The sequence below is a fragment of the Capra hircus genome, chromosome 3 (assembly GCF_001704415.2).
Source record: "Capra hircus breed San Clemente chromosome 3, ASM170441v1, whole genome shotgun sequence".
NCBI lineage: Eukaryota > Metazoa > Chordata > Mammalia > Artiodactyla > Bovidae > Capra > Capra hircus.
Window position 1 is genome coordinate 102653607 of NC_030810.1, and position 23745 is coordinate 102677351.

The 23745-nt window shown below is 42.6% G+C and overlaps 1 long non-coding RNA gene across 1 annotated transcript; it reads left to right on the plus strand.

Moving 5' to 3' along the window:
• On the plus strand, window positions 18409–19938 carry LOC102184574. Its single transcript, XR_001297629.2, has 2 exons — window positions 18409–18496; window positions 19386–19938. It is a non-coding gene; the product is annotated as an uncharacterized LOC102184574 (long non-coding RNA).

The window sequence follows — 23745 nt, forward strand, 5'->3', positions numbered from 1 at the left end:
ATTTATATAGTATTTTGTTGACACACTGTTTCAGTTCAGTTCAGTTGCTCAGTCTTGTCCGACTCTTTGCGACCCCATGAATCGCAGCATGCCAGGACTCCCTGTCCATCACCAACTCCTGGAGTTCACTCAGACTCACGTCCGCCGAGTCAGTGATGCCATCCAGCCATCTCATCCTCTGTCGTCCCCTTCCCCTCCTGCCCTCAATCCCTCCCAGCATCAGAGTCCTTTCCAATGATTCAACTCTTCTCATGAGGTGGCCAAAGTACTGGAGTTTCAGCTTTAGCATCATTCCTTCCAAACAAATCCCAGGACTGATCTCCTTCAGAATGGACTGGTTGGATCTTCTTGCAGTCCAAGGGACCCTCAAGAGTCTTCTCCAACACCACGGTTCAAAAGCATCAATTCTTCGGTGCTCAGCCTTCTTCACAGTCCAACTCTCACATCCATACATGACCACAGGAAAAACCATAGCCTTGACTAGAAGGAAAGCAAAGTAATATCTTAGTCAGCAAAGTAATATCTCTGCTTTTGAATATGCTATCTAGGTTGGTCATAACTTTTCTTCCAAGGAGTAAGCATCTTTTAATTTCATGTCTGCAATCACCATCTGCAGTGATTTTGGAGCCCCCAAATATAAAGTCTGACATTGTTTCCACTGTTTCCCCATCTATTTCCCATGAAGTGATGGGACCGGATGCCATAATCTTCATTTTCTGAATGTTGAGCTTTAAGCCAACTTTTTAACTCTCCACTTTTGCTTTCATCAAGAGGCTTTTTAGTTCCTTTTCACTTTCTGCCATAAGGGTTGTGTTATCTGCATATCTGAGGTTATTGATATTTCTCCCAGCAAGCCTGATTCCAGCTTGTGTTTCTTCCAGGCCAGGGTTTCTCATGATGTACTCTGGATATAAGTTAAATAAGCAGGGTAACAATATACAGCCTTGAAGTACTCCTTTTCCTATTTGGAACCAGTCTGTTGTTCCATGTCCAGTTCTAACTGTTGCTTCCTGGCCTGCATACAGGTTTCTCAAGAGGCAGGTCAGGTGGTCTGATATTCCCATCTCTTTCAGAATTTTCCACAGTTTATTGTGATCCACATAGTCAAGGGCTTTGGCATAGTCAATAAAGCAGAAATAGATGTTTTTCTGGAGCTCTCTTCCTTTTTCGATGATCCAGCAGATGTTGGCAATTTGATCTCTGGTTCCTCTGCCTTTTCTAAAACCAGCTTGAACATCAGGAAGTTCATGGTTCACGTACTGCTGGAAGAACTCCCCAGGTCAGTAGGTGCCCAATATGCTACTGGAGAATGAAAGAATGAAGGGATGGAGCCAAAGCAGAAACAATACCCAGCTGTGGATGTGACTGGTGTTAGGAGCAAGGTCTGATTATGTAAAGAGCAATATTGCATAGGAACCTGGAATGTCAGGTCCATGAATCAAGGCAAATTGGAAGTGGTCAAACAAGAGATGGCAAGGGTGAATGTCGACACACTGTTTAGTCTGCATCAAATTGACTTCAAGATTACTACGTTGAAAATAACTAGTAATTTGATATTGTTTCTTCATAAAGGTCTATATTTGGCATCTTCACATTTTCCAAATGTTTGTACATCAAAAATATCAATACTATGAATGTCTTTGTCCTGTGGCTTTAGTACTGATTCATTTTAACATTGTATATTCATTATGCATACATACTCAGTCGTTCAGTCGTGCCCAACTCTTTGTGACTCAGTGAACTGTAGCCCACCAGGTTTTCAAGACAAAATATGGAGTGGGTTGCCATTTCTTCCTCCAGGGGATCTTCCCAACCCAGAAATCGAACCCTGATCTCCTATGTCTCCTGCTTCGGTAGGTGGATTCTTTACCACTGAGCCACCTGGGAAGCCACATACATTGTACATTTATTTTATTTTAACAATGAAAAACAAAGACTTCACATTTTGTGCAAAATGTCCTATATTCCAAATCTTAACAAGTTTATAAGGCCAGTAAAAATCAGTAAGCCATAACATCATTTTTCTTTTGACTGTATCTAACTTTTAACAACTTTTAACTTTAACACTTGGTTTTAACAAGTGTTATATATTTACACATAAATACTTTCTAATTAGAAGAAAATTATGTTGGCAGAGCATTTGAAATTGAATATGCTCTTTTATCTAATTTTCAGAAAGTGTCAAATGTAGTATTGTGGCGGGTGTGATGTGTGTGTGCACAGTTGTGTCTGACTCTGTGACTCCAAGGTCTGTAGCCTGCCAGGCTCCTCTGTCCAAGCTTACTCCCTCGGTCCAATAAGATTTCAACAGCTCTTAGTTTGCAACATCTGCTGACCAAATTTTATTACTAGATACTGTGCACTTCATGACTAAGCACAAACAGCAATAAAAGTCGTTTTTGTTTCTGTCTATAAAACTATCACAAATGAAACAATAAAAGAAAATCATCCTACGGTGAAAGAAAGTATGGGGTGCTAATGTTCTCTCTTATTTAGTAAGAAGTCAAGAAATGCTGTCTAAATTTGGCAATTGAAGAGATAGAATTTTAGTTATAATGTTTAAAGTTACAGCGGTAGGGTGGAAAAGAACCCGCCTGCCAATGCAGAAGACACAGGAGACGCAGGTTCGATCCCTGGATCAGAAAGATCTCCTGGAGAAGGACTGGCAACCCACTCCAGTATTCTTGCATGGAGAATCCCATGGACAGAGCAGCCTGGCTGGCTTCAGCCCATAGAGTTGGAGAGTCAGACACGACTGAAGTCACTTAGCACATGGTACTTGAAAAATAAAACCATGTCTAAATAAGGAGGAAGGAGGGAAGGGTTGATGAACATGAGCTTCATTCACTGTGTTTCGCTGGGGGAAGTATATAGACATGTCTGTAAGGTATAAACAGGTTATTTAGAATGAGGCATTTTTCATATTACAAGCTATTGAATAACTTGAGTTTTAATTTTTACTTAAATATATTACTTTTTCTAAAAATCAATAAAACCACATCCCATTTCTACACCCTTGTATGAGTCCCAGACCAAACCTTCCTTAACAGATCAAGTGTAAGTTCAGTTCTTGGTCAGATGGAACCCATTTCAAATCTCTAATAACTCTGTCACCTTACTCAAGTTTCTGTGCTTTTCTGTGCCTCAGTTTCGTCATTTAGAAATAAAGTAAAATAAGAGTATCTGTTTCCAAAACTGCGGAGGGGGTTATGTGTGATATTGTAGATAACATGTTTTGACACATTTAGCTCAATTGTTAGCTGTACCTTATATTTGGAGTATACTCTATTTTTTTTTTTAATTTATTTAGTTTAGTTGGAGGATAATTGCTTTACAATTTTGTGTTGGTCTCTGCCAAATATCAACTTGAATCAGCCATAGGTATACACATGTCCGTTCCCTCTTGAATCTCCCTCCCATCCCATCCCATCCATCTAGATTGTCACAGAGCATCTTATTTGAGCTCCCTACGCACACAGCAACTTTCCACTAGCTGTCTATTTTACATATGGTAATGTATATGTTTCCATGCTACTTTCTCAATTCATCTCATTCTCTCCTTCCCCCATTGTATTCACAAGTCTGGTCTTTATGTCTGTTTTTTTTTAATAGGCTTTGCATTTAGAATAATTTTAGATTTATCAGAGAGTTGCAAAGACAGTACAGAGAATTCCCCATGTCCCCTGTAACAGTTGCCTTTGTTGTTGAGATCTTACATTAGTATGGTATATTTGTTACACTTAAAGAATCAATATCGATACATTATTATTAACTGAAGTCCATACCGAATTCCGATTCCCTTAATTTTTAACTAGGGTCTGTTTCATGTTCCTGGATTCCATCCAGGATGCCACATTACATTCAGTTGTCTTGTCTTCTTAGTCTCCTCTAGACTGCGACAGTTTCTCAGACTCTCCTTACCTTGGATGACCTGCACAGTCGTGAGGAGTACCAGTTAGGCATTTTGTAGGATGTCTCTCAGTTAGGATTTGTGTGGTGTTTTTCTCATGATTAGAATGAGATTATGGATTAGGGGAAGGAGGATCGCAGGGTTAAAATGCCATTCTCATCCCATCATATCCAGGGTAGATACTATCCATATGCCATCCCTGTTGATAATGACCTTGATCACCCAGCTGAGGTAGTGTTTGTCAGGTTTCTCCACTTTAAAGTTACTCTTTTCCTAAGTATTTTATTCTTTTCGTTGCAATGGTGAATGAAATTGTTTCCTTAATTTCTCTTTCTATTTTCTTATTATTAGTGCATAGGAATGCAAGGGATTTCTGTGTGTTGATTTTATATCCTGCAACTTTACTATATTCATTGATTAGCCTAAAGAAACTAAAGTCCTATATATAGAAAACTATAAAACACTGGTGAAAGAAATCAAAGAGGACACTAATAGATGGAGAAATATACCATGTTCATGGATCAGAAGAATCAAAAGAGTGAAAATGAGTAAACTACCCAAAGCAATTTATAGATTCAATGCAATCCCTATCAAGCTACCAATGGTATTTTTCACAGAGTTAAAACAAATAATTTCACAATTTGTATGGAAATACAAAAAACCTCAAATAGTCAAAGCAATCTTGAGAAAGAAGAATGGAACTGGAGGAATCAACCTGCCTGACTTCAGGCTCTACTACAAAGCCACAGTCATCAAGACAGTGTGATACTGGCACAAAGACAGAAATATAGATCAATGGAACAAAATAGAAATCCCAGAGATAAATCCACACACCTATGGACACCTTATCTTTGACAAAGGAGGCAAGAATGTACAATGGAGTAAAGACAATCTCTTTAACAAGTGGTGCTGGGAAAACTGGTCAACCACTTGTGAAAGAATGAAACTAGAACACTTTCTAACACCATATACAAAAATAAACTCAAAATGGATTAAAGATCTAAATGTAAGACCAGAAACTATAAAAACTCCTAGAGGAGAACATAGGCAAAACACTCTCTGACATACATCACAGCAGGATCCCTTATGACCCACCTCCCAAAGCAATGGAAATAAAAGCAAAAATGAACAAATGGGACCTAATTAAACTTAAAAGCTTCTGCACAATAAAGGAAACTATAAGCAAGGTGAAAAGACAGCCTTCTGAATGGGAGAAAATAATAGCAAATGAAGCAACTGACAAACAACTAATCTCAAAAATATACAAGGAACTCATGCAGCTCAATTCCAGAAAAATAAACGACCCAATCAAAAAAAGGGCCAAAGAACTAAACAGACATTTCTCCAAAGAAGACATACAGATGGCTAACAAACACATGAAAAGATGCTCAACATCACTCATTATCAGAGAAATGCAAATCAAAACCACAATGAGGTACCATTTCATGCCAGTCAGAATGGCTGCGATCCAAAAGTCTACAAGCAATAAATGCTGGAGAGGGTGTGGAGAAATGGGAACCCTCTTACGCTGTTGGTAGGAATGCAAACTAGTGATGCGTTTGAACTGTGGTGTTGGAGAAGACTCTTGAGAGTCCCTTGGACTGCAAGGAGATCCAACCAGACCATTCTGAAGGTGATCAACCCTGGGATTTCTTTGGAAGGAATGATGCTAAAGCTGAAGCTCCAGTACTTTGGACACCTCATGCGAAGAGTTGACTCATTGGAAAAGACTCGGATGCTGGGAGAGATTGGGGGCAGGAGGAGAAAGGGACGACCAAGGATGAGATGGCTGGATGGCATCATGGACTTGATGGATGTGAGTCTAAGTGAACTCTGGGAGATGGTGATGCACAGGGAGGCCTGGCGTGCTTTGCAATTCATGGGGTTGCAAAGAGTTGGACACGACTGAGCGACTGAACTGAACTGAACTGAACTGAACAGCCACTATGGAGAACAGTGTGGAGATTCCTTAAAAAACTGGAAATATAACTGCCTTATGACCCAGCAATACCACTGCTGGGCATACACATCGAGGAAACCAAAAGTGAAAGAGACATGTATACCCCAATGTTCATTGCAGCACTGTTTATAATAGCCAGGACATGGAAGCAACCTAGATGTCCATCAGCAGATGAATGGATAAGAAATCTGTGGTACATATACACAATGGAGTATTACTCAGCCATTAAAAAGAATACATTTGAATCAGTTCTAATGAGGTGGATGAAACTGGAGCCTATTATAGAGAGTGAAGTAAGCCAGAAAGAAAAACACCAATACAGTATACTAACACATATATATATGGAATTTAGAAAGATGGTGGTAATGATAACACTGTATGCAAGACAGCAAAAGAGACACAGATGTATAGAACAGTCTTTTGGATTCTGTGGGAGAGGGCGAGGGGGGGATGATTTGGGAGAATGGCACTGAAACATGTATAATATCATATATGAAATGAATCGCCAGTCTAGGTTTGATGCATGATACTGCATGCTTGGGGCTGGGGCACTGAGACGACCCAGAGGGATGGTATGGGGAGGGAGGAGGGAGGGCGGTTCAGGATGGGGAACACATGTACACCTGTGGCGGATTCATGTTGATGTATGGCAAAACCAATACAATATTGTAAAGTAATTAACCTCCAATTAAAATAAATAAATTTATGTTAAAAAATAAAAAATAATAAAGTTACTCTTTTTCCTTCCATTTTTGTATTCCTCTCTGGAAGGAAGTCATTATGAGCAACCCGTTCAGAGGAGTAGAGATTTGGGCTCATCTTTTTGAGGGAGCAGTATCTATATTAATTCTTTGGAATTTTTCTGTAGGAAGAGTACACCCCCCCCCCAGTTTATTCAATAATCTATTTGTATCAGTATGTACTCACAGATATTGGTATATATTTATACGATACTTTGAGTTCTAATCCATTGCCAATTTATTTATTTTGTTGTTCGTATTATTCCAACTTTGGCAGCTCTTTCAGTGAGCTTCAATATTCCTTTGGTAACAGGCTACTGTACTCTTTTTTAAGCACCTCTTTATTTTATGACATTTTAAGATGATTCAGTTTCATTTTGTGTATTCTTTACCCTAGACCTAGATTCATCTATTTGTCTTGTGAATTTTAGTTTGTTTTATTGGGAAATTATATTATAAACTAAGATCTGAGTGTTGGTTGTGTTCAGTGCTACTGGGATATCCCTGCTTCTTATCCTTCTCAATGGATGGAGCTTTGAAATATATATGTGTATACTAACCAGTGTATAGACATGTGTCTGTGATTCTTCCAATAGTTTTCCATTTATCTCTATATTCAGCTGACTATAAATTCATACCAATGTCTTCAACTCTAATTCAGTATCACATGGCTTGTCCTAGCCTCATTTATTTTGCTTATCTATAATCTCCTCCAACACTGAGAAATCCAGATCCCACCTTTTGTCACATGTCCACTTATTTGTTCATTCTTAGTATGCAAGAATAATGTGCATTCTGTTTTGAAAACAAAATTATGAAAGCCCAGGAGGAAATTCATGCTATGTAAGAAACTGTTTTTTTCTTGCCTCTGGAGGCTATATAAACTACTGATTAAAGAGGAAAGAATGGTGAGCCAGAGTCCTTGAAGTTGCATAAGTGTGGGTCAAGATAGAGACCAGACATCCTGAAAACCAAGGGACTAAACTGAAATGGATTGTCATTCCAAGAGGACTTCCACTCCCCACCTCTAGAGATCATCTGCCAAACATAGATGGCTCAGCTTCCTCCTCCTGGCATCCCACCTTAGCATGCTCATTTTCCGTGAGCAAGTTCATCACATGGCCTGGGCAAAAAGCATGAGATCACTAACAGCTTGTGTGGGACTGTGGGCATGAGAAAGCCTCATTCCATTCCTGGGCATGGGTTAGGACCAGTCTGGATTCTCTCTATGAACTAGAACAAGAGAGACATAGCATCTCTGTCATTAAACTACAAGTATTATAGCACATCAGAAAGCAATACATGAGAGCCTGTGGGTAGATAAAAGAACACAAGTATTAAACTTGTGACCTAAGTAGTTACTATATCTCAGCATGGTGGGTAGTTCTGAACTCCCTAGTATGTAAAATCTAGGTACAAATTATCTGACATATACAGTCTTCAAGAGAAGGCTTGTTCTTCCTAACAATGGATTCTAAAAGAAATTGCTTGCAATGATCAGTGATACACTTAAAAACATTACTAGAACAAAATTACAGATGAATAACAACCAGTATTGCTTTACCTCCCACTGAGAAAAGCAAATCATATTAAAATAAAATGCTGAGAGGGTCAATGGAAAGAAAATATAAGGAAACCTGAAAATGGAAGGTCTTACAAGTCTAGTCATTGCTTGCTTCACAAGGATTGTAATTCATCCATATGTGAAATACAGATAATAAAATACCCCTGTTCTTCATTCTGGTGTGAAATGATGCTCTAAAAAGATAAAAGGGTCTAATTAAATCTATTTTGTTCATGCATGCCTGTCGTGTCCGACTCTTGGCGACTCCATGGACAGTAACCTGCCAGACCCCTCTGTCCATGGAGTTTTCCAGGCTAGAATACTGGAGTGGATTATCATTTCTGCTCCTTTAACCATCCTGCTGAGACATCATCTAAAACCCAAGCACAGAATCTAGCTCCTAGACTGCTCTGTCTTCAGCAGCTCTCCCAGTCGTTTTAAGCCCTTAGATTCTCACTGATCCCAATCTTCCTTTCTGGAGCTTTAATATGCCCTCCCACCACGGACCTTTGGATGTCTCCATTCTTCTTCTGATTGAGGTCATAGAAGTTCTCCCCTTATCTCCGACAGGTTCTCTCTGTCCTGCTTTGATTACCCATGAAGTGGAGGGATTGACACACTCTGAACCCCATTCAAACTCAGTCCCTGCCTGGATCTACCACCAACTCTACTCATTTCTCTAATGTTGAGTTAATAAGTTTGCTCTCAGAGAATACAGGCAAGTGATTTCTAGGGAACTTTCCTCATTATGAGGGCTTCCCTGGAGGCTCAAAGGTTAAAGCGTCTGCCTCCAATGTGGGAAACCTGGGTTCGATCCCTGGGTCGGGAAGATCCCCTGGAGAAGGAAATGGCAACCCACTCCAGTATTCTTGCCTGGAGAATCCCATGGACCGAGGAGCTTGGTAGGCTACAGTTCATGGGATCACAAAGAGTCGGACACTACTGAGTGACTTCACTTTCACTTTCCTCATTATAGCTTTATGAGAGTGATTCTTCAAATATATGGCTCCAGTCAACCCTGAATCCTTGCCTGATCCATCCCAATGTCCACTGCCACAGCTATGGCCCAACCCAAGCATGACTCACGGGGATGTTTGTAGGAGGTGGCGGTGGTCCTGTTAGAGGCTGTGGGAGAATGTTGTGAAACCAGCTTTGACCAGTCACCGACATGTTCTTGTGATATCCACTAGTATTTATAAATCTTCAGAGAAATAAAAATATAGATTGTAATTACTGAGGGACACTGGACTAGCCAGATAATAATATAATGAGAACAGCAACACAAAAAGCAACAGCAACAATCTGTATTTATAGAGAGCCTACTATGTACAAGCACACTGATAATCTCTGTACACATATTATTTACTTAATCCTCAAGACAGCTCTAAGTTGTTGTTGTTCGTCACTCAGCGGTGTTCGACTCTTTGTGACCCCATGGAGTCAGCATGCCAGACTTCCCTGGTAGCTCAGCTGACAAAGAATCCACCTGCAATGCAGGTTCAGTTACTGGATGGGGAAGTTATCCTGGAGAAGGAACACCACTCCAGTATTCTTCGGCTTCTCTGGTGGCTCAGCTGGCAAAGAATCCACCTGCAATGCAGGTTCAATTACTGGGTGGGGAAGTTATCCTGGAGAAGGAACACCATTCCAGTATTCTTGGGCTTCCCTGGTGGCTCAGCTGGCAAAGAATCCACCTGCAATGCAGGTTCAATTACTGGGTGGGGAAGTTATCCTGGAGAAGGAACACCACTCCAGTATTCTTGGGCTTCCCTGGTGGCTCAGCTGGTAAAGAATCCACCTGCAAACTTGATTGGAGAATTCTATGGACAGAGGAGCCTGGCAGGCTACAGTCCATGGGATCACAAATAGTTGGACATGACTGAGCGACTTTTCACAGCTCTATGAAACTGATGTGATTTTATCATCAGTTTACGAATGAGTGATGAAATTGCAGAGAAGTGACAAACCTAACACTGTATAACTACTAAGTGATGAAACCCAGATTCGAAGGTGGGTGGTCTGAGTGCAGATACTAGACATTTAGCCCCTATGCCATGCTCTCAAAATGACTGTGCTCCCACTCAACCCTGCATCACCTCTCCACCCCAAGCATGAACATTGGGTAGAATCAAGTGACCTTGAGTTTCATCCTAATTCTGTCACGATTTTAACTCTGTGAAATGACTCATTTGATCCTCTCAGGTGTGAAATATAGGCACTTAACCAAGTCAAATGACATATTTTATTTGTAATTAATTCACTCATTCTACTGACTAATATATCAAGAACTGCTTCTTGAGGTACTATCATTATTTCTTTCTTTTCTTTTCTTTTTTTTTTTGCTTTGTTGTTGTTGCTATTTAGTTGATAAGTTGTGTCTGACTCTTTTGTCACCCCAGGTACTGTAGCCCACCAGGCTCCTCTGTCCATAGAATTCTCCAGGCAAGAATACTGGAGTGGGTTGCCACTTCCTTCTCCAGGGGATCCTCCCAACCCAGAGATCAAACTTGCATCTCCTGCATTGGCAGGTGAATTCTTTACCTCTGAGCCACCTGGGAAGCCCATTGCCAATTTTATTTGTATATTCAACTGATATTTACTGTGGAGATAAAACAACCCAATTTGGTAGATTCAAAGATGTTAAGTAAAGGCAGGGACCTGTAAGTTTTTGATTTGCCGAGTCAGATATATTGATGGGCTTATAAAAGTAGAGTTATTTTCTAACAAAAATAGCAGAAGAGTAATGGCCTAGTTTGTGAGGTAATGAGTTATCCAAATGAAAGCATTTTATTTGAGGCCAGAAAATGCAGCATCAGACACATGGGAGAGAGGATGTAGGCACCTGACTAGATGTTTGCTAAGACTCCTCCAAGGCTGAATGAGTCTGTGACTTACCTGTGCTCCTTATATCTTTTAATAGCCTGTGAAGATCCCTGGAGGAGTTTGGAGAAAGGTAGCAGTGTTGCCAGAATGTTCCATGGGCTGGCTTTCATTCCAAGGTACTACCAGAACCCTCTAGAAATATGTTTTTCAAACTAGCAGCATCACCCAGAAAATATTTAAGCAGGGAGAATGCTTAGGACCCACTTCTCAGAGACAACTCAATAGGTCATAGCTGGGAACATGTGTTTTAAAAGTCCTTTCCACAAATGGCTCACATGCACAGCCAGGTTTTAAGTCTCTGATCTGTAACAGCACCAAGGGCAAGACTGAAAGAATTCTTTCCTTGCTTCATGAGATTCCTTGCTGGGTTGGCCCTCTTACTCAGAAACCTAGAACTGTGTGATCTTCACTACACATAAACTTTCCAATATTCTGTTTTTTCATAGCCAGTAACACTAAACTCATAGCGTTATTCAGGGGAGAGAGAAAAACTGGTGAAATGTAGTATAAATGCGGAGGAATGTGACAGACTTCCCCTGTGGGACTACTTCCCTAAACCTTGAATGGCTTAGAAATACAGGCTCACCGACTGGCAGAGCAGAAATTCCTAATGCCACAGAGGAGAATTGCAGGCCCCACACTCTGAGCAACTTGCCTAAGCCTTCTTAATGCCTAAGCCCTATCCTCTAACAGTTTAGAGTTACAGGCCTTCTCCTAGGTAAAGATAACCTCCTGATCCAAATTGAAGCTGACTTTTGGGGGGAGGGATGGTATCACTATCCTTGCCTTTTTCTTCTCTTTTTAATAATTATTTAATTTTAATTGGAGGTTAGTGGCTTTACAATATTGTACTGGATTTTTTTAAAGATGTGTTCATTGCAAGCTGAAGGATATGATCTCCTGGGCTATGTCTCTTTGGCACAGTGGAGAGAATAATGGTGAAGTCTTTTGCATGGGGTTGTGATGAACCAGGGATATTATGAGTACAGAAATCTCTAAGAATGGTAGGACGACAGAGTCAAAGATCTGTTCTTTTCACTTTGGTGAGCATCAGAAGAGAGGGATGAAGCTATACCGGAGCAGGAAAGCTCTATCACCATAGGCTGCAGTGTCTCATTTCCTGGAAGATTCAGAAATATCTTCTTGGGGTCACTGCCTGGAGGAAAAGGAGGAGGCAAGGTGATCTCTCTGTGTCTTTTCTGACCTTAGGACTAATAGGTGTCATTTGATGGTGACATTTGTAACTGTAAGCCCTAGAGGCCTTAGTAGGCTTCCCAGTGGCTCAGTGGTAAAGAATCCACCTGCCGATGCAGGGGATGCAAGAGATGCAGCTTTCCATCCCTGGGTGAGGAAGGTCCACTGGGGGAGAAGATGGCAACCCACTCCAGTATTCTTGCCTGGAAAATCCCATGGACAGAGGAGCCTGGCAGGCTATATAGTCCATAGGGTTGCAAAGAGTCAGACACAAGTGAGTGATAGAGCACACCCCCAGGAGGTCTTAGTTATTGCTCGACTCACTGAGGTCAACTTAGGGTCAGGGTGGAGCCCAGGATTCAAAGAAGGATGCTTACATTGGTTACCAACACAACCATCAAAGATGATAAATCAGAAAGTCACTCAGGTCCTAAAAAGATCAAGCAGCCCCCATCATTACCTGAGAGATCAAGATAAGAACAACAACACTCATTTTACAAGTGAAGACACTGCAGCCTGGAAGAGGCAAGTGACCCACAGCTGGTCAATGTCAGGACTCGGCCAGTGCCCTAGGGATGACCTGCAACTTCATTCCAAGGGAGTTTTCTACAATGGGAGCCTAAAGAAAAGAGGGGCCATAATGTTGGTACCAGATGACATTGCTGCGTGTCCCCTGGTCCCACAGGAATAAGACTCAGCAGCTGGTGAACACTGGAAACTGCAAAAGAGAATGATAACGCTTATGCTGTACCTACAGCTCACAGAACCCCACTCAATGTTGGTATTGTTTTCTTCTTTCAAACCACCATCCTACATGACGAGGCGGGCCTATGTCTCTTGTCCACACTATACAGACAGGGGAGTGGGACTGAATTTGAGGCCATGTCAGTCCCAGAAGCAAGAGATGGAGATGTATTATGCTGAGTAGATTGTGTCCCTTTCGTCTATACCCTAATTGGGATGGGTTCAGACCCACAGGTCCATCACTGAATGCAGGTCATGACTTCCATCCCAAGCCGAGCACAAGCATCCTGGGTCCTTCAGCAGTCCAAATGTGAATCCCATTGCCCTTGAAAGGACCATGAATCTTCTCCCTAGGCTGCTTGCCACCAGTCTGCCCACCCACTGGTGTTCTGGCCCATAGGAAGATGGTTCAAAGATCTCACTGCTCAGTCATAATGAAGATCCTTGTTTTCCTTTATTTCATCTCTTAGGAATTAACTTGATAAGAATCTCACACATGCCAGTACTGGCCTGGTTGGTTCCTCACCCTTCTATTAAGGGCACACCCAAGACAGAAGGAATCCTGAGCATGCCTGAATCCTCAGGCAGGCTGGATGGTGAGGCGGTGTTTGGGCAGATGAGAGCAGAGTCCAGAAATGCACAAGGAATTCTCCAGTCCAGACAGGCCTCTGCCAAGGGAAGGCCTTCAATCACCTTTCAACTAGTCCCTTTTGCTATAAGCTCATTAACAGAAGAGCTCCCCCTAGCCCCACTCTGATCCTCACATCAGACTTGTAACCTGGTTGTCACCGCAGACATCAGCTCATGTCATCAAGTCAAGGCACCTAAGGACACCTAAACCGAGGAATCTTTCTAAAATGTAAATCTCACCATGTCCCTTCTTTGCTTAGATGGTCAGTGATGCCCCAACAGTCTCTTAAAAAGGTCAAACTATTTTAGGCAGCAAAATCTAGTTTTCAGATGAAATTGATTGTTTACCTCCAATATATACAGCAGGTAAAGATGTAATGACTCTGATTGGAGCCAGGGATAAGTGGAAGGTCCAGACTGATGTCTCCCCAGAACCCCCACCCCCACATAGCCCAAATAGTCAAGAATTAAAGATAAACAATCCTTTAAAACCTGACTCAAAGTTTTTAAGGAATCCTCTTATCAGTAAGATGGTGAGGGAAAGGAAGGAAACAAAAATGTATTTTCAATCTACTATCGGTTAAACGTTACCCTCATTATCACAGTAAATAGTTCTATGGGGTTCTTATTTTACAGATTAACCCCATTTTATAGATTAAGAAAAAGAGATGAGGCTCAAAAACAGTAAATAGCATACCCATGATTCAAAGGCTAGTGCCCTGACTCTGAGAACCATCTTCTTCCAGCTTCTGTGCCTGCAAAGACATGAAATGAACACAATAGCAACAGCGGCGGCAGGGAGGAAGGGCTGGAAGGGACCCAAGACAGAACGGCTCATACTGTCTGCCAGTGTGGCTCTCCAAGGAGGTGATGTTTGAACATCCCAGGCAATAGGGTTTCAAGGGATATAATTTTGGAGGCCATTAATATATAGGCTAAAGTACACAACCCAGTATGTAATTCTCTTGCTGTTCCAGGCCCTCCCTTCTTTTCTGTCCCCTAGTGTCCTGCTTCTGGCTCTTGTCCAACAGTATGGCCACGCTGTTCCCAGAAAAGATCAAGCCCTTTCACATCTCTGTGCCTATGCGTGTGATCAGTTTCCCTCTCATCCCCTGATTAATGCCCACTCTGGTTTTCAGCCTCAGTCTTATTTTATATTGTAACATGGGGTTAACAGCAAGAAACTCAATGAAAGTAACAAGTTTGATGGATGACAGGTTAAGAATAAATCTTAATTCCCTTCCTTTCCCTCATATCAACCCACTTGTATCATTTCTTAAGGGCAAAGAAGTATCTTAACCTTTTTTGTGAATTTACAAAACCCTGCACCCAATAGGTACTCAGTGAACAAATTAATGTCATTAAAATGGTCATTTCCAAGTTATGGTTAGAAAGGACTTTCTTTGGGATAAATAATTTTTCATGATTGAATCAATGGTTCATTGATGATATTAGATCAATGCCTTAGAACAAAGTTTTTCAACCTTTGAAAATTATTTGTAATGTTTTAGTGGGGGCCATGCAGTTCAGTTCAGTTCAGTTGCCCAGTCGTGTTCAACTCTTTGTGACCCCAAGAACTGCAGCACACCAGGCCTCCCTGTCCATCACCAACTCCTGGAATCCACCCAAAGCCATGTCCACTGAGTCAGTGATACCATCCAGTCATCTCATCCTCTGTTGTCCCCTCCTCCTCCTGCCCTCAATCTTTCCCAGCATCAGGGTCTTTTCAAATGAGTCAGCTCTTCGCATCAGGTGGCCAAATTATTGGAGTTTCAGCTTCAGTATCAGTCCTTCCAATGAACACCCAGGACTGATCTTCTTTAGGATGGACTGATCTCCTTTAGAATGGACTGGTTGGATCTCCTTGCAGTCCCAGAGACTCTCAAGAGTCTTCTCCAACACCACAGTTCAAAAGCATCAATTCTTCAGCGCTCAGCTTTCTTCACAGTCCAACTCTCACATCCATACATGATCACTGGAAAAACCATAGCCTTGACTAGACGGATCTTTCTTAGCAAAGTAATATCTCTACTTTTGAATATGCTATCTAGCTTGGTCACAACTTTCCTTCCAAGGAGAAAGCGTCTTCTAATTTCATGGCTGCAATCACCATCTGCAGTGATTTTGGAGCCCAGAAAAATAAAGTCAGCCACTGTTTCTCCATCTATTTCCCATGAAGTGATGGGATCAGATGCCATGAAAGGGCATAATGTTTCCCATCCCACAGATCTGGGCTTCAGTGGCTCAAACTCTTAGCTAGGAGAGAAATGACTAAGCAAGAGTCACATATATACACAATACTCTGCTTTGTCACAGTCAGATGACTTAAGTAGGTTCCTCTACTAAATGGGATGAACTAAACAGACTATAAGGAATTGCTTCCTCATCATGTGTCTTTCCTTCCAGTGTTTCACATCCTCACACGAACACTAGCCATCATCTCCTTCTTCATCAAGTTCACCACCACTCACGACCCCAGATAAAATAAGTTCAGGGACAACAGCGAGCCAGGAAAAGTCCTTGGAGGTCTGATGTTAATGAGTAAAAGACACATTTGAAGATGTACAGAGACCATCTGGTCCAGTCTCCTTTGAAACCCAGGGGAAGTAGCAGAGCCAGGACCAGAGGCCTGACTTCCATTGCCACATTCTTATGGCTGATTGGCACTAATGACTCCACCTTGGGAGCAGCCTCCATATCTGAACTATTTACCTGCCACTGACCTGGCCTCCCAAGGTACTCTCTCTCCAGGAGTGAAAGGAGGGAGACCTTTGCCTCAACCACAAATTGCTCATTAATTCACTGAGCAAATTTTTTTTTTTTGAGGCCTTCCAAGTTCTCAGGCATTGTAGGTGCTGAGGATAAACAGTGAACTAGCAAATACTGAGGTTTCATTCTATCCAGGCTGTAGTCATCCAGTCACTCAGTTGTCTCCAACTCTTTGCAACCCCATGGACTGCAGCACACCAGGCTTCCCTCTCCTTCACCATCTCTCAGAGCTTGTTCAAACTCATGTCCGTTGGGTCACTGATCCAGGATGACAGATATTGAAAAATAAATGCATGCATGATGCAATGAGAAGTATGAGAAACTGCAATGACATTTTGTAGGAGATAGAAGAATCCAGAGCAAAGGAGTAGAGAGGCATTAGAAAAGAAAAGGAGCTGATCCTTCTCTAACACAGGAAGCCACAGGAGATAGTTGCAGGCATGGACAGGCTTGAAGACTTGGTGGTGGGAAGTGGAACACTTTACACTTGACAGCTCTTGTCTGCCCCAAGAAGTGGAGGCAGCAGCATCTATCTAGAGGCAACAGCAAATGTTCTGAAGGTTCGGGAGAGGAGAAAAGTCATGGTGTGTGTGCAGAATAAGTACAGAGACATATACAGGATTGCCAAGCAGTGTTTTTGGCTCAACTAAGACACTGCCATCTATGGGGTCACACAGAGTTGGACATGACTGAAGCAACTTAGCAGCAGCAGCAGCAAGACACAGAGAGGATGATTATGATCTAGTGATGATGCCAACCATCCAGAGTATCTGTTTTGTTTTTATTTTTATAGCAGCAAGATATAGCAGGGAAGATTCAGCCAAGGTTGGAGTTTTGTCAGTCAAGTGCATTGACAAGCTAAAGGTGCAAGAAAGTTTATTTATTGTTGTTGTTCAGTTACTAAGTCGTGCCTGATTCTTTGTGACCCCATGGACTGCAGTACACCAGGCTTCCCTGTCAATCACCATCTCACAGAGTTTGCTCAAACTCTTGTCCATTGAATCAATGATGCCATCCAACCAACTCATCCTCTGCCACCCTCTTCTCCTGTTGCCTTCAATCTTTCCCAGCATCAGGATCTTTCCCAGCAAGCTAGCTCTTTGTATCAAGTGGCCAAAGTATTGGAGCTTCAGCATCAGTCATTTCAATGAATATTCAGGGTTGATTTCCTTGAGGATTGATTGGTTTGATATCCTTGTGGTCCTAGGGACTCTCAAGAGCCTTCTTCAGCACCACAGTTCAAAAGTATCAATTCTTCAGCATTTGATTTTCTTCATGGTCCAATTCTCACATCCGTAATATGTTGGCCAAAATGTGGTTGAAATGATGAACTAAGAAAAGCAAACTAGGAAAGGTTGCTGGTGGGAAGGGAGCTAGTAGATTTTAAGCAAGTCAGAAACACGGAACTATGATCAAAGAAAGAGCTAGCTAGAGAGTTAGGAGACCTGGTTTCTCGTTCAGGCTCTGTAAGACTCAGAGCATCGCCTTCATCCTCTCTGGCTTTCCGTTTTGTCATCCATGTGAGAGGGTAGGAAGTGGCCTGAAATCTTGTCCAGGTGGGCTCTTCTACGAGGCTACATCATTGGTCAATGTTTTAGACACTTTGGGATCTGAATCAGATACACCGATCCTTTGGTTGTGGCCCCAGGCTGCTTGGACGACTGGTCCCTGATCTGTTAACAGAGTTTTCAGAAACTCCTACATATGTCCTGGGTGACCCAACATTTGTGGCTTCAGATTTTCATCTCAAGCATGCATTGGATTCCTCCATAAAATTCAATCCCTGGGTTGTTCTGTTCCATTATAAACCCCTTGGAAATCACAATCTTCTCATCTTTATGGAAATACTTCCAGGGTTTATGGTGGGGAGGATGCTCTGGAAAGATGTTCATGAGCATCCAGTAATGACCCAGGGTAACACAGTGACAGAGCCCCTGGAATGTGGGAAATGGTCACCATAAAGACCTGGTTGGGAGCAGCTTTCACATGACCGTGGCTCATTCCCTTGAGTTGGGGGCAGGATATGTATAAAAGGCCTCAGATCACGCTGTCTCCTCACTGCATTTGATATACCATCACTTGCCTGAGGTAAGAAGAACAAGGTGAGTGTCTTCATTGAACTGATGGCAATTTGGGGAGGGTCAGGACTGCCACACATCAACTGAACCAGCCACTCCAGGTTGGAGAGAATGGGAACTACCTCGTAACTGAAGGACAGTCAGGCTCATGGAAATCACTGAGGTGGCTCAGAAGAAGCCGTCCTGAGTGGGGGGCGGGAATAAATGGTAACAAGAAATTGGGTCAGGGTGGGGGGTGGTTACTTTGTAAGACAAGAGATAGTCATACAGGGCTTAAGGCACAGCCCATGATGTAAAGAAAGAAAAAAAGGCAAATGATGAAACCAGTTAGTATGACCGTGGGCTCAGGCTGAACATGTGTTTCTCGGGTTCTTAAACCAGAAAATGTTATTTAAATATTTAAGATTTGGGGAACGATCTAGTGCTCTACATTGCTGCCTTTGAATTCAGAAGACTTAGGAGAACCAGAACAGGTCAGAGAAGGGGTGTGTGTGTGTGTGTGTGTGTGTGTGTGTGTGTGCGTGTGTGTTCACGCTCAGTTGAGTCCAACTATTTGCAACCCCATGGACTGCAGCCCACCAGCTCCACTGTCCATGGAATATTCTAGGCAAAAATACTAGAGTGGGTTACCATTTCCTTCTCTAGGGGATCTTCCCAACCCCAGGGATTGAACCCATGTCTCCTGCCTTGCAAGCAGATTCTTAACCACTTAGCCACCTAGAGAAGGTGTTACCAAAGTCTAACTTACCCACTGCTGATTTCCCCTATGCCGGGAAAGTAGGGCTACTCTGCTATAAAGATATGGGCCCTGGAGCCATAGAATCAATCACAGAACTTCAGACTCTGGGGAAAATACTGATACAAATGAGGTTTATATTCACTGAACTTTTGGAATATCTGCATTGCTTTACAGAGCAACTGAACTTTCTCCAAGATGTTCTGCCAGCAAAACCAGCAGAAGTACCAGCTCCCCACCAAGAGCCTCTCCAAATATCCACCTAAGCGCTTCCCTCAGGTTCCTCAGTTTCCTCAGGCCCCTCAGGCCCCTCAGGCCCCTCAGGCCCCTGCTCCCTGCCTGCCTCCCGCCCGCACCCACTATGTCTCCAGCTGCTCTATTTCTGGCTTTGGAGGCTGCAGCTCTCTGGTATCCCATCGGTTCCCAAGCAACACCCGACGCCAGCCCCAGCCTTCCAGCTGTGTAGACGTGGAGCTTGCTGGATGTTCCAGTTGCTGCCATGGTTTTGGGGACTACAGCTGACCTGCAACTGTTGAGGATCCAAAGAGCCACAGCCAAGGACCAGTCCAGAGCCAATGTCACTTCTCGGTCTTATTCTTCCCTTTCCTCCAGAATTAAGCTGCTGGGATGGATTTCTCTTTTTCCCAAAAATCTCGCACCTCCTGGCCTTAGCTCTGGTCTTAGGTCAAGAAGATCCAAATACTGCAATAAAGTCTGCTCTTCAAAGCCTTCTCAGTGTGCAAAAATAAAGCTTATTTGTCTTGGCACCCAGAACTTCTTGGTGTTTGTTGATGCCTCCAGCCTCGGCTCTGAGAAGTTCTCAGGAATCTGGATTCCTTAAGCAGACTTCCTCGAAGAGAGACCAGGTGGGACACTTCCTCTTAGGTAGACCCTGGGTCTGAGCGGTTTGGGAGGCTGTGAAAAAAAGATCCAGAGAGAAATAGGAGAGGGGTGTCCCCAAAGTATCATGACCCAGTTCCACTTCTGTGACCCCATTTGCCACCATCACTGAAGTTTCTTCCTACTCAAAAAGGACACCCTACTTCCCAGCCCCAGAATTCAGCCTCCAGATCCTTTTTATCTGGGGTAATCATGTGCTTAAGAAAGAAATGTCACAAAGGTGCTTGTAGTTTCCAGATCTCAGTTCAGAAAGCCATGAAAATGACTCTCTCTGAGCAAATCTGCCTGACCTAGGCCCTCACGCCTTCCCTTCACTGAGGTGCCAGAATCTGGTGGGAATATATGTCAGGGTCCAGTGAGCACAATACCCCTGAGAGACATTCGGGTCTTGCTGTTGCTTTTCATCCCATGCCATTTCTTTCTGTCTTTTATTTAATGGGACAGGTGGCATGGGTTGGGGAGCAAGTTCTCAAAGTACTTTTTCCAGACTAACAGTGGGCCATAGGCAACAGTAATACTTCTGCTCTTCCTCCAACACCGTGGTTCTTCTTAAATTTTTATTTTATAACAGAGCAGAGTTGATTAACAATGTTGTGTTAGTTTCAAATGTGCAGCAAAGTGATTCACTTATATATGTACTTATTTTTTCAAAGTCTTTTCCCATTTAGGTAATTTTTTAAAAAATTTTATTTTTACTTTATTTTACTTTACAATACTGTATTGGTTTTGCCATACATTAACATGAATCAGCCACGGGTATACATGAGTTCCCAATCCTGAACCCCCCCTCCCACCCCATATCATCTCTCTGGATCATCCCCGTGTGCCATTTAGGTTATTACAGAATATTAAGCAGAGTTCACCGTGCTATACAGTGGGTCCTTGCTGGTCTTCTACTTTTTTAAGTATTTTTATTTTTTATTTTATTTATTTTGGCTGTGCTGGTCTTTGTTGCAGTGTGTGGGCCTTCTCTAGCTGCAGCGAGTGGTGGTTACCCTCTAGTTGCTGTGCACAGGCTGCTCACTGCAGTAGCTTCTCTTGTTGTGGAGCAGAGCCTCTTGATGTGCAGGCTCAGTAGTTGCAACTCACAGGCTCCAGAGCACCAGCTTAGCAGTTGCAGATCACGGGCTTATTTGCCCTGTGGCATGTGGAATCTTCCTGGACCAGGGAATGAACCCATGTCCCCTGCTGATCAGCAGGTGGACTCTCAACCACTGGACCACCAAGGAAGTGCCTAGCATATCTATTTTTAGTGTCTTAAATATTGTAGTACATACATGTCAGTCCCAGACTCCCAATCTATTCCAGTACTCTGGATCTTCACCACAGTTTCATGACACGTGGTTACCCGTTGGGCTGGTGAGAGACAAAAGATGGAGTTACGGTCAGTCCTCTAGAAACTGTATATAGTCCCAGCTTAGTTGAAGCAAGCCACACACCTACTAAAACATCTGGGTTCATGCAGTGGAATGGGTCTCACACATGAACACTGTTCATTAGGTGTGTTATTGCAGAAGAGACACGTGCAGGCTGCTGGGCCAGGCCATCCTCTTGGGTCACAATACATTGTTGAAACTCGTGGTTAGCTAGTGGCATCCAGGGCACTGAGAGCTCTGGGGTTAGAATGAAGATAGACCTGACCACCTTTTGTTACTTCCCAATACTCTGTCCAAGGGAAAGGACTTCTAGTTCAGCAGTCTTCCACCTCTAACAGAAAGAACAGTAGGAGTCCAGAGAGGTATTGCAGAGATTGCTCAGATGTCTGCAAGAGAAAGACTGTGTTTGTATATGCTTAAAATGCTGTGATAATATTCAGCATGCTCACCAAAAGTGTTAAATAAGAGGCAACAAATGATAATGCTTTGGAGAACATCAGGACTGCTAACCTCACTAGTAGATGTCAGCTTAGAAATTGGATAATGCCTCATGGGAAATAGATGGGGAAACAGTGGAAACAGTGTCAGACTTTTTATTTTGGGGGGCTCCAAAATCACTGCAGATGGTGACTGTAGCCATGAAGTTAAGAGACGCTTACTCCTTGGAAGAAAAGTAATGACCAACCTAGATAGCATATTCAAAAGCAGACATTACATTGCTGACTAAGGTCCGTCTAGTCAAGGCTATGGTTTTTCCTGTGGTCATGTATGGATGTGAGAGTTGGACTGTGAAGAAGGCTGAGCACTGAAGAATCGATGCTTTTGAACTGTAGTGTTGGAGAAGACTCTTGAGAGTCCCTTGGACTGCAAGGAGATCCAACCAGTCCATTCTGAAGGAGATCAACCCTGGGATTTCTTTGGAAGGAATGATGCTAAAGCTGAAACTCCAGTACTCTGGCCACCTCATGTGAAGAGCTGACTCATTGGAAAAGACTCTGATGCTGGGAGGGATTGGGGGCAGGAGGAGAAGGGGATGACAGAGGATGAGATAGCTGGATGGCATCACTGACTCGATGGACGTGAGTCTGGATGAATTCCGGGAGTTGGTGATGGACAGGGAGGCCTGGCGTGCTTTGATTCATGGGGTTGCAAAGAGTCGGACACGACTGAGCGACTGAACTGAACTGAACTGAACACCTCAGTGTGCACTTTTAAGGTCTCAGTTATATCAGTTGACTTAAAGAGTGATATTCTTTTTGTCACATTCTAGATTTATTCCTTTTAAAAATTTACTTATTAAAGTAGATCCTTCTTGGTCACTAGCTTCATTCTTCTTTTGTCTGTTTGTTTTTATTTTTTATTTAAATTTATTTATTTTAGTTGGGGACTAATTACTTTACAATGTTGTATTGATTTTGCCACACATCAACATGAATCTGCCACAGGTATACACATGTTCCCCATCCTGAACCCCCCTCCCTCCTCCCTCCCCATACCATCCCTCTGGGTCATCCTAGTGCACCAGCCCCAAGCACCCAGTAACCTGCATCAAACCTAGACTGGCAATTCATTTCTTATATGATATTATACATGTTTCAATGCCATTCTCCTAAATCATCCCACCCTCTCCCTCTCCCACAGAATCCAAAAGACTGTTCTGTATATCTGTGTCTCTTTTGCTGTCTTGCATACAGGGTTATCGTTACCATCTTTCTAAATTCCATATATATGCATGAGTATACTATATTGGTGTTTTTCTTTCTGGCTTACTTCACTCTGTATAATCGGCTCCAGTTTCATCCACCTCATTAGAACTGATTCAGATATATTCTTTTTAATGGCTGAGTAATACTCCATTGTGTATATGCACCACAGCTTTCTTATCCATTCGTCTGCTGATGGACATCTAGGTTGCTTCCATGTCCTGGCTATTATAAACAGTGCTGCGATGAACATTGGGGTACACGTGTCTCTTTCAATTCTGGTTTCCTCAGTGTGTATGCCCAGCAGTGGGATTGCTGGGTCACAACGCAGTTCTATTTCCAGTTTTTAAAGGAATCTCTACACTGTTCTCCATAGTGGCTGTACTAGTTTGCATTCCCACCAACAGTGTAAGAGGGTTCCCTTTTCTCCACACCCTCTCCAGCATTTATTGCTTGTAGACTTTGGGATCGCAGCCATTTTGCTGGTGTGAAATGGTACCTCACTGTGGTTTTGATTTGCATTTCTCTGATAATGAATGATGTTGAGCATCTTATAAT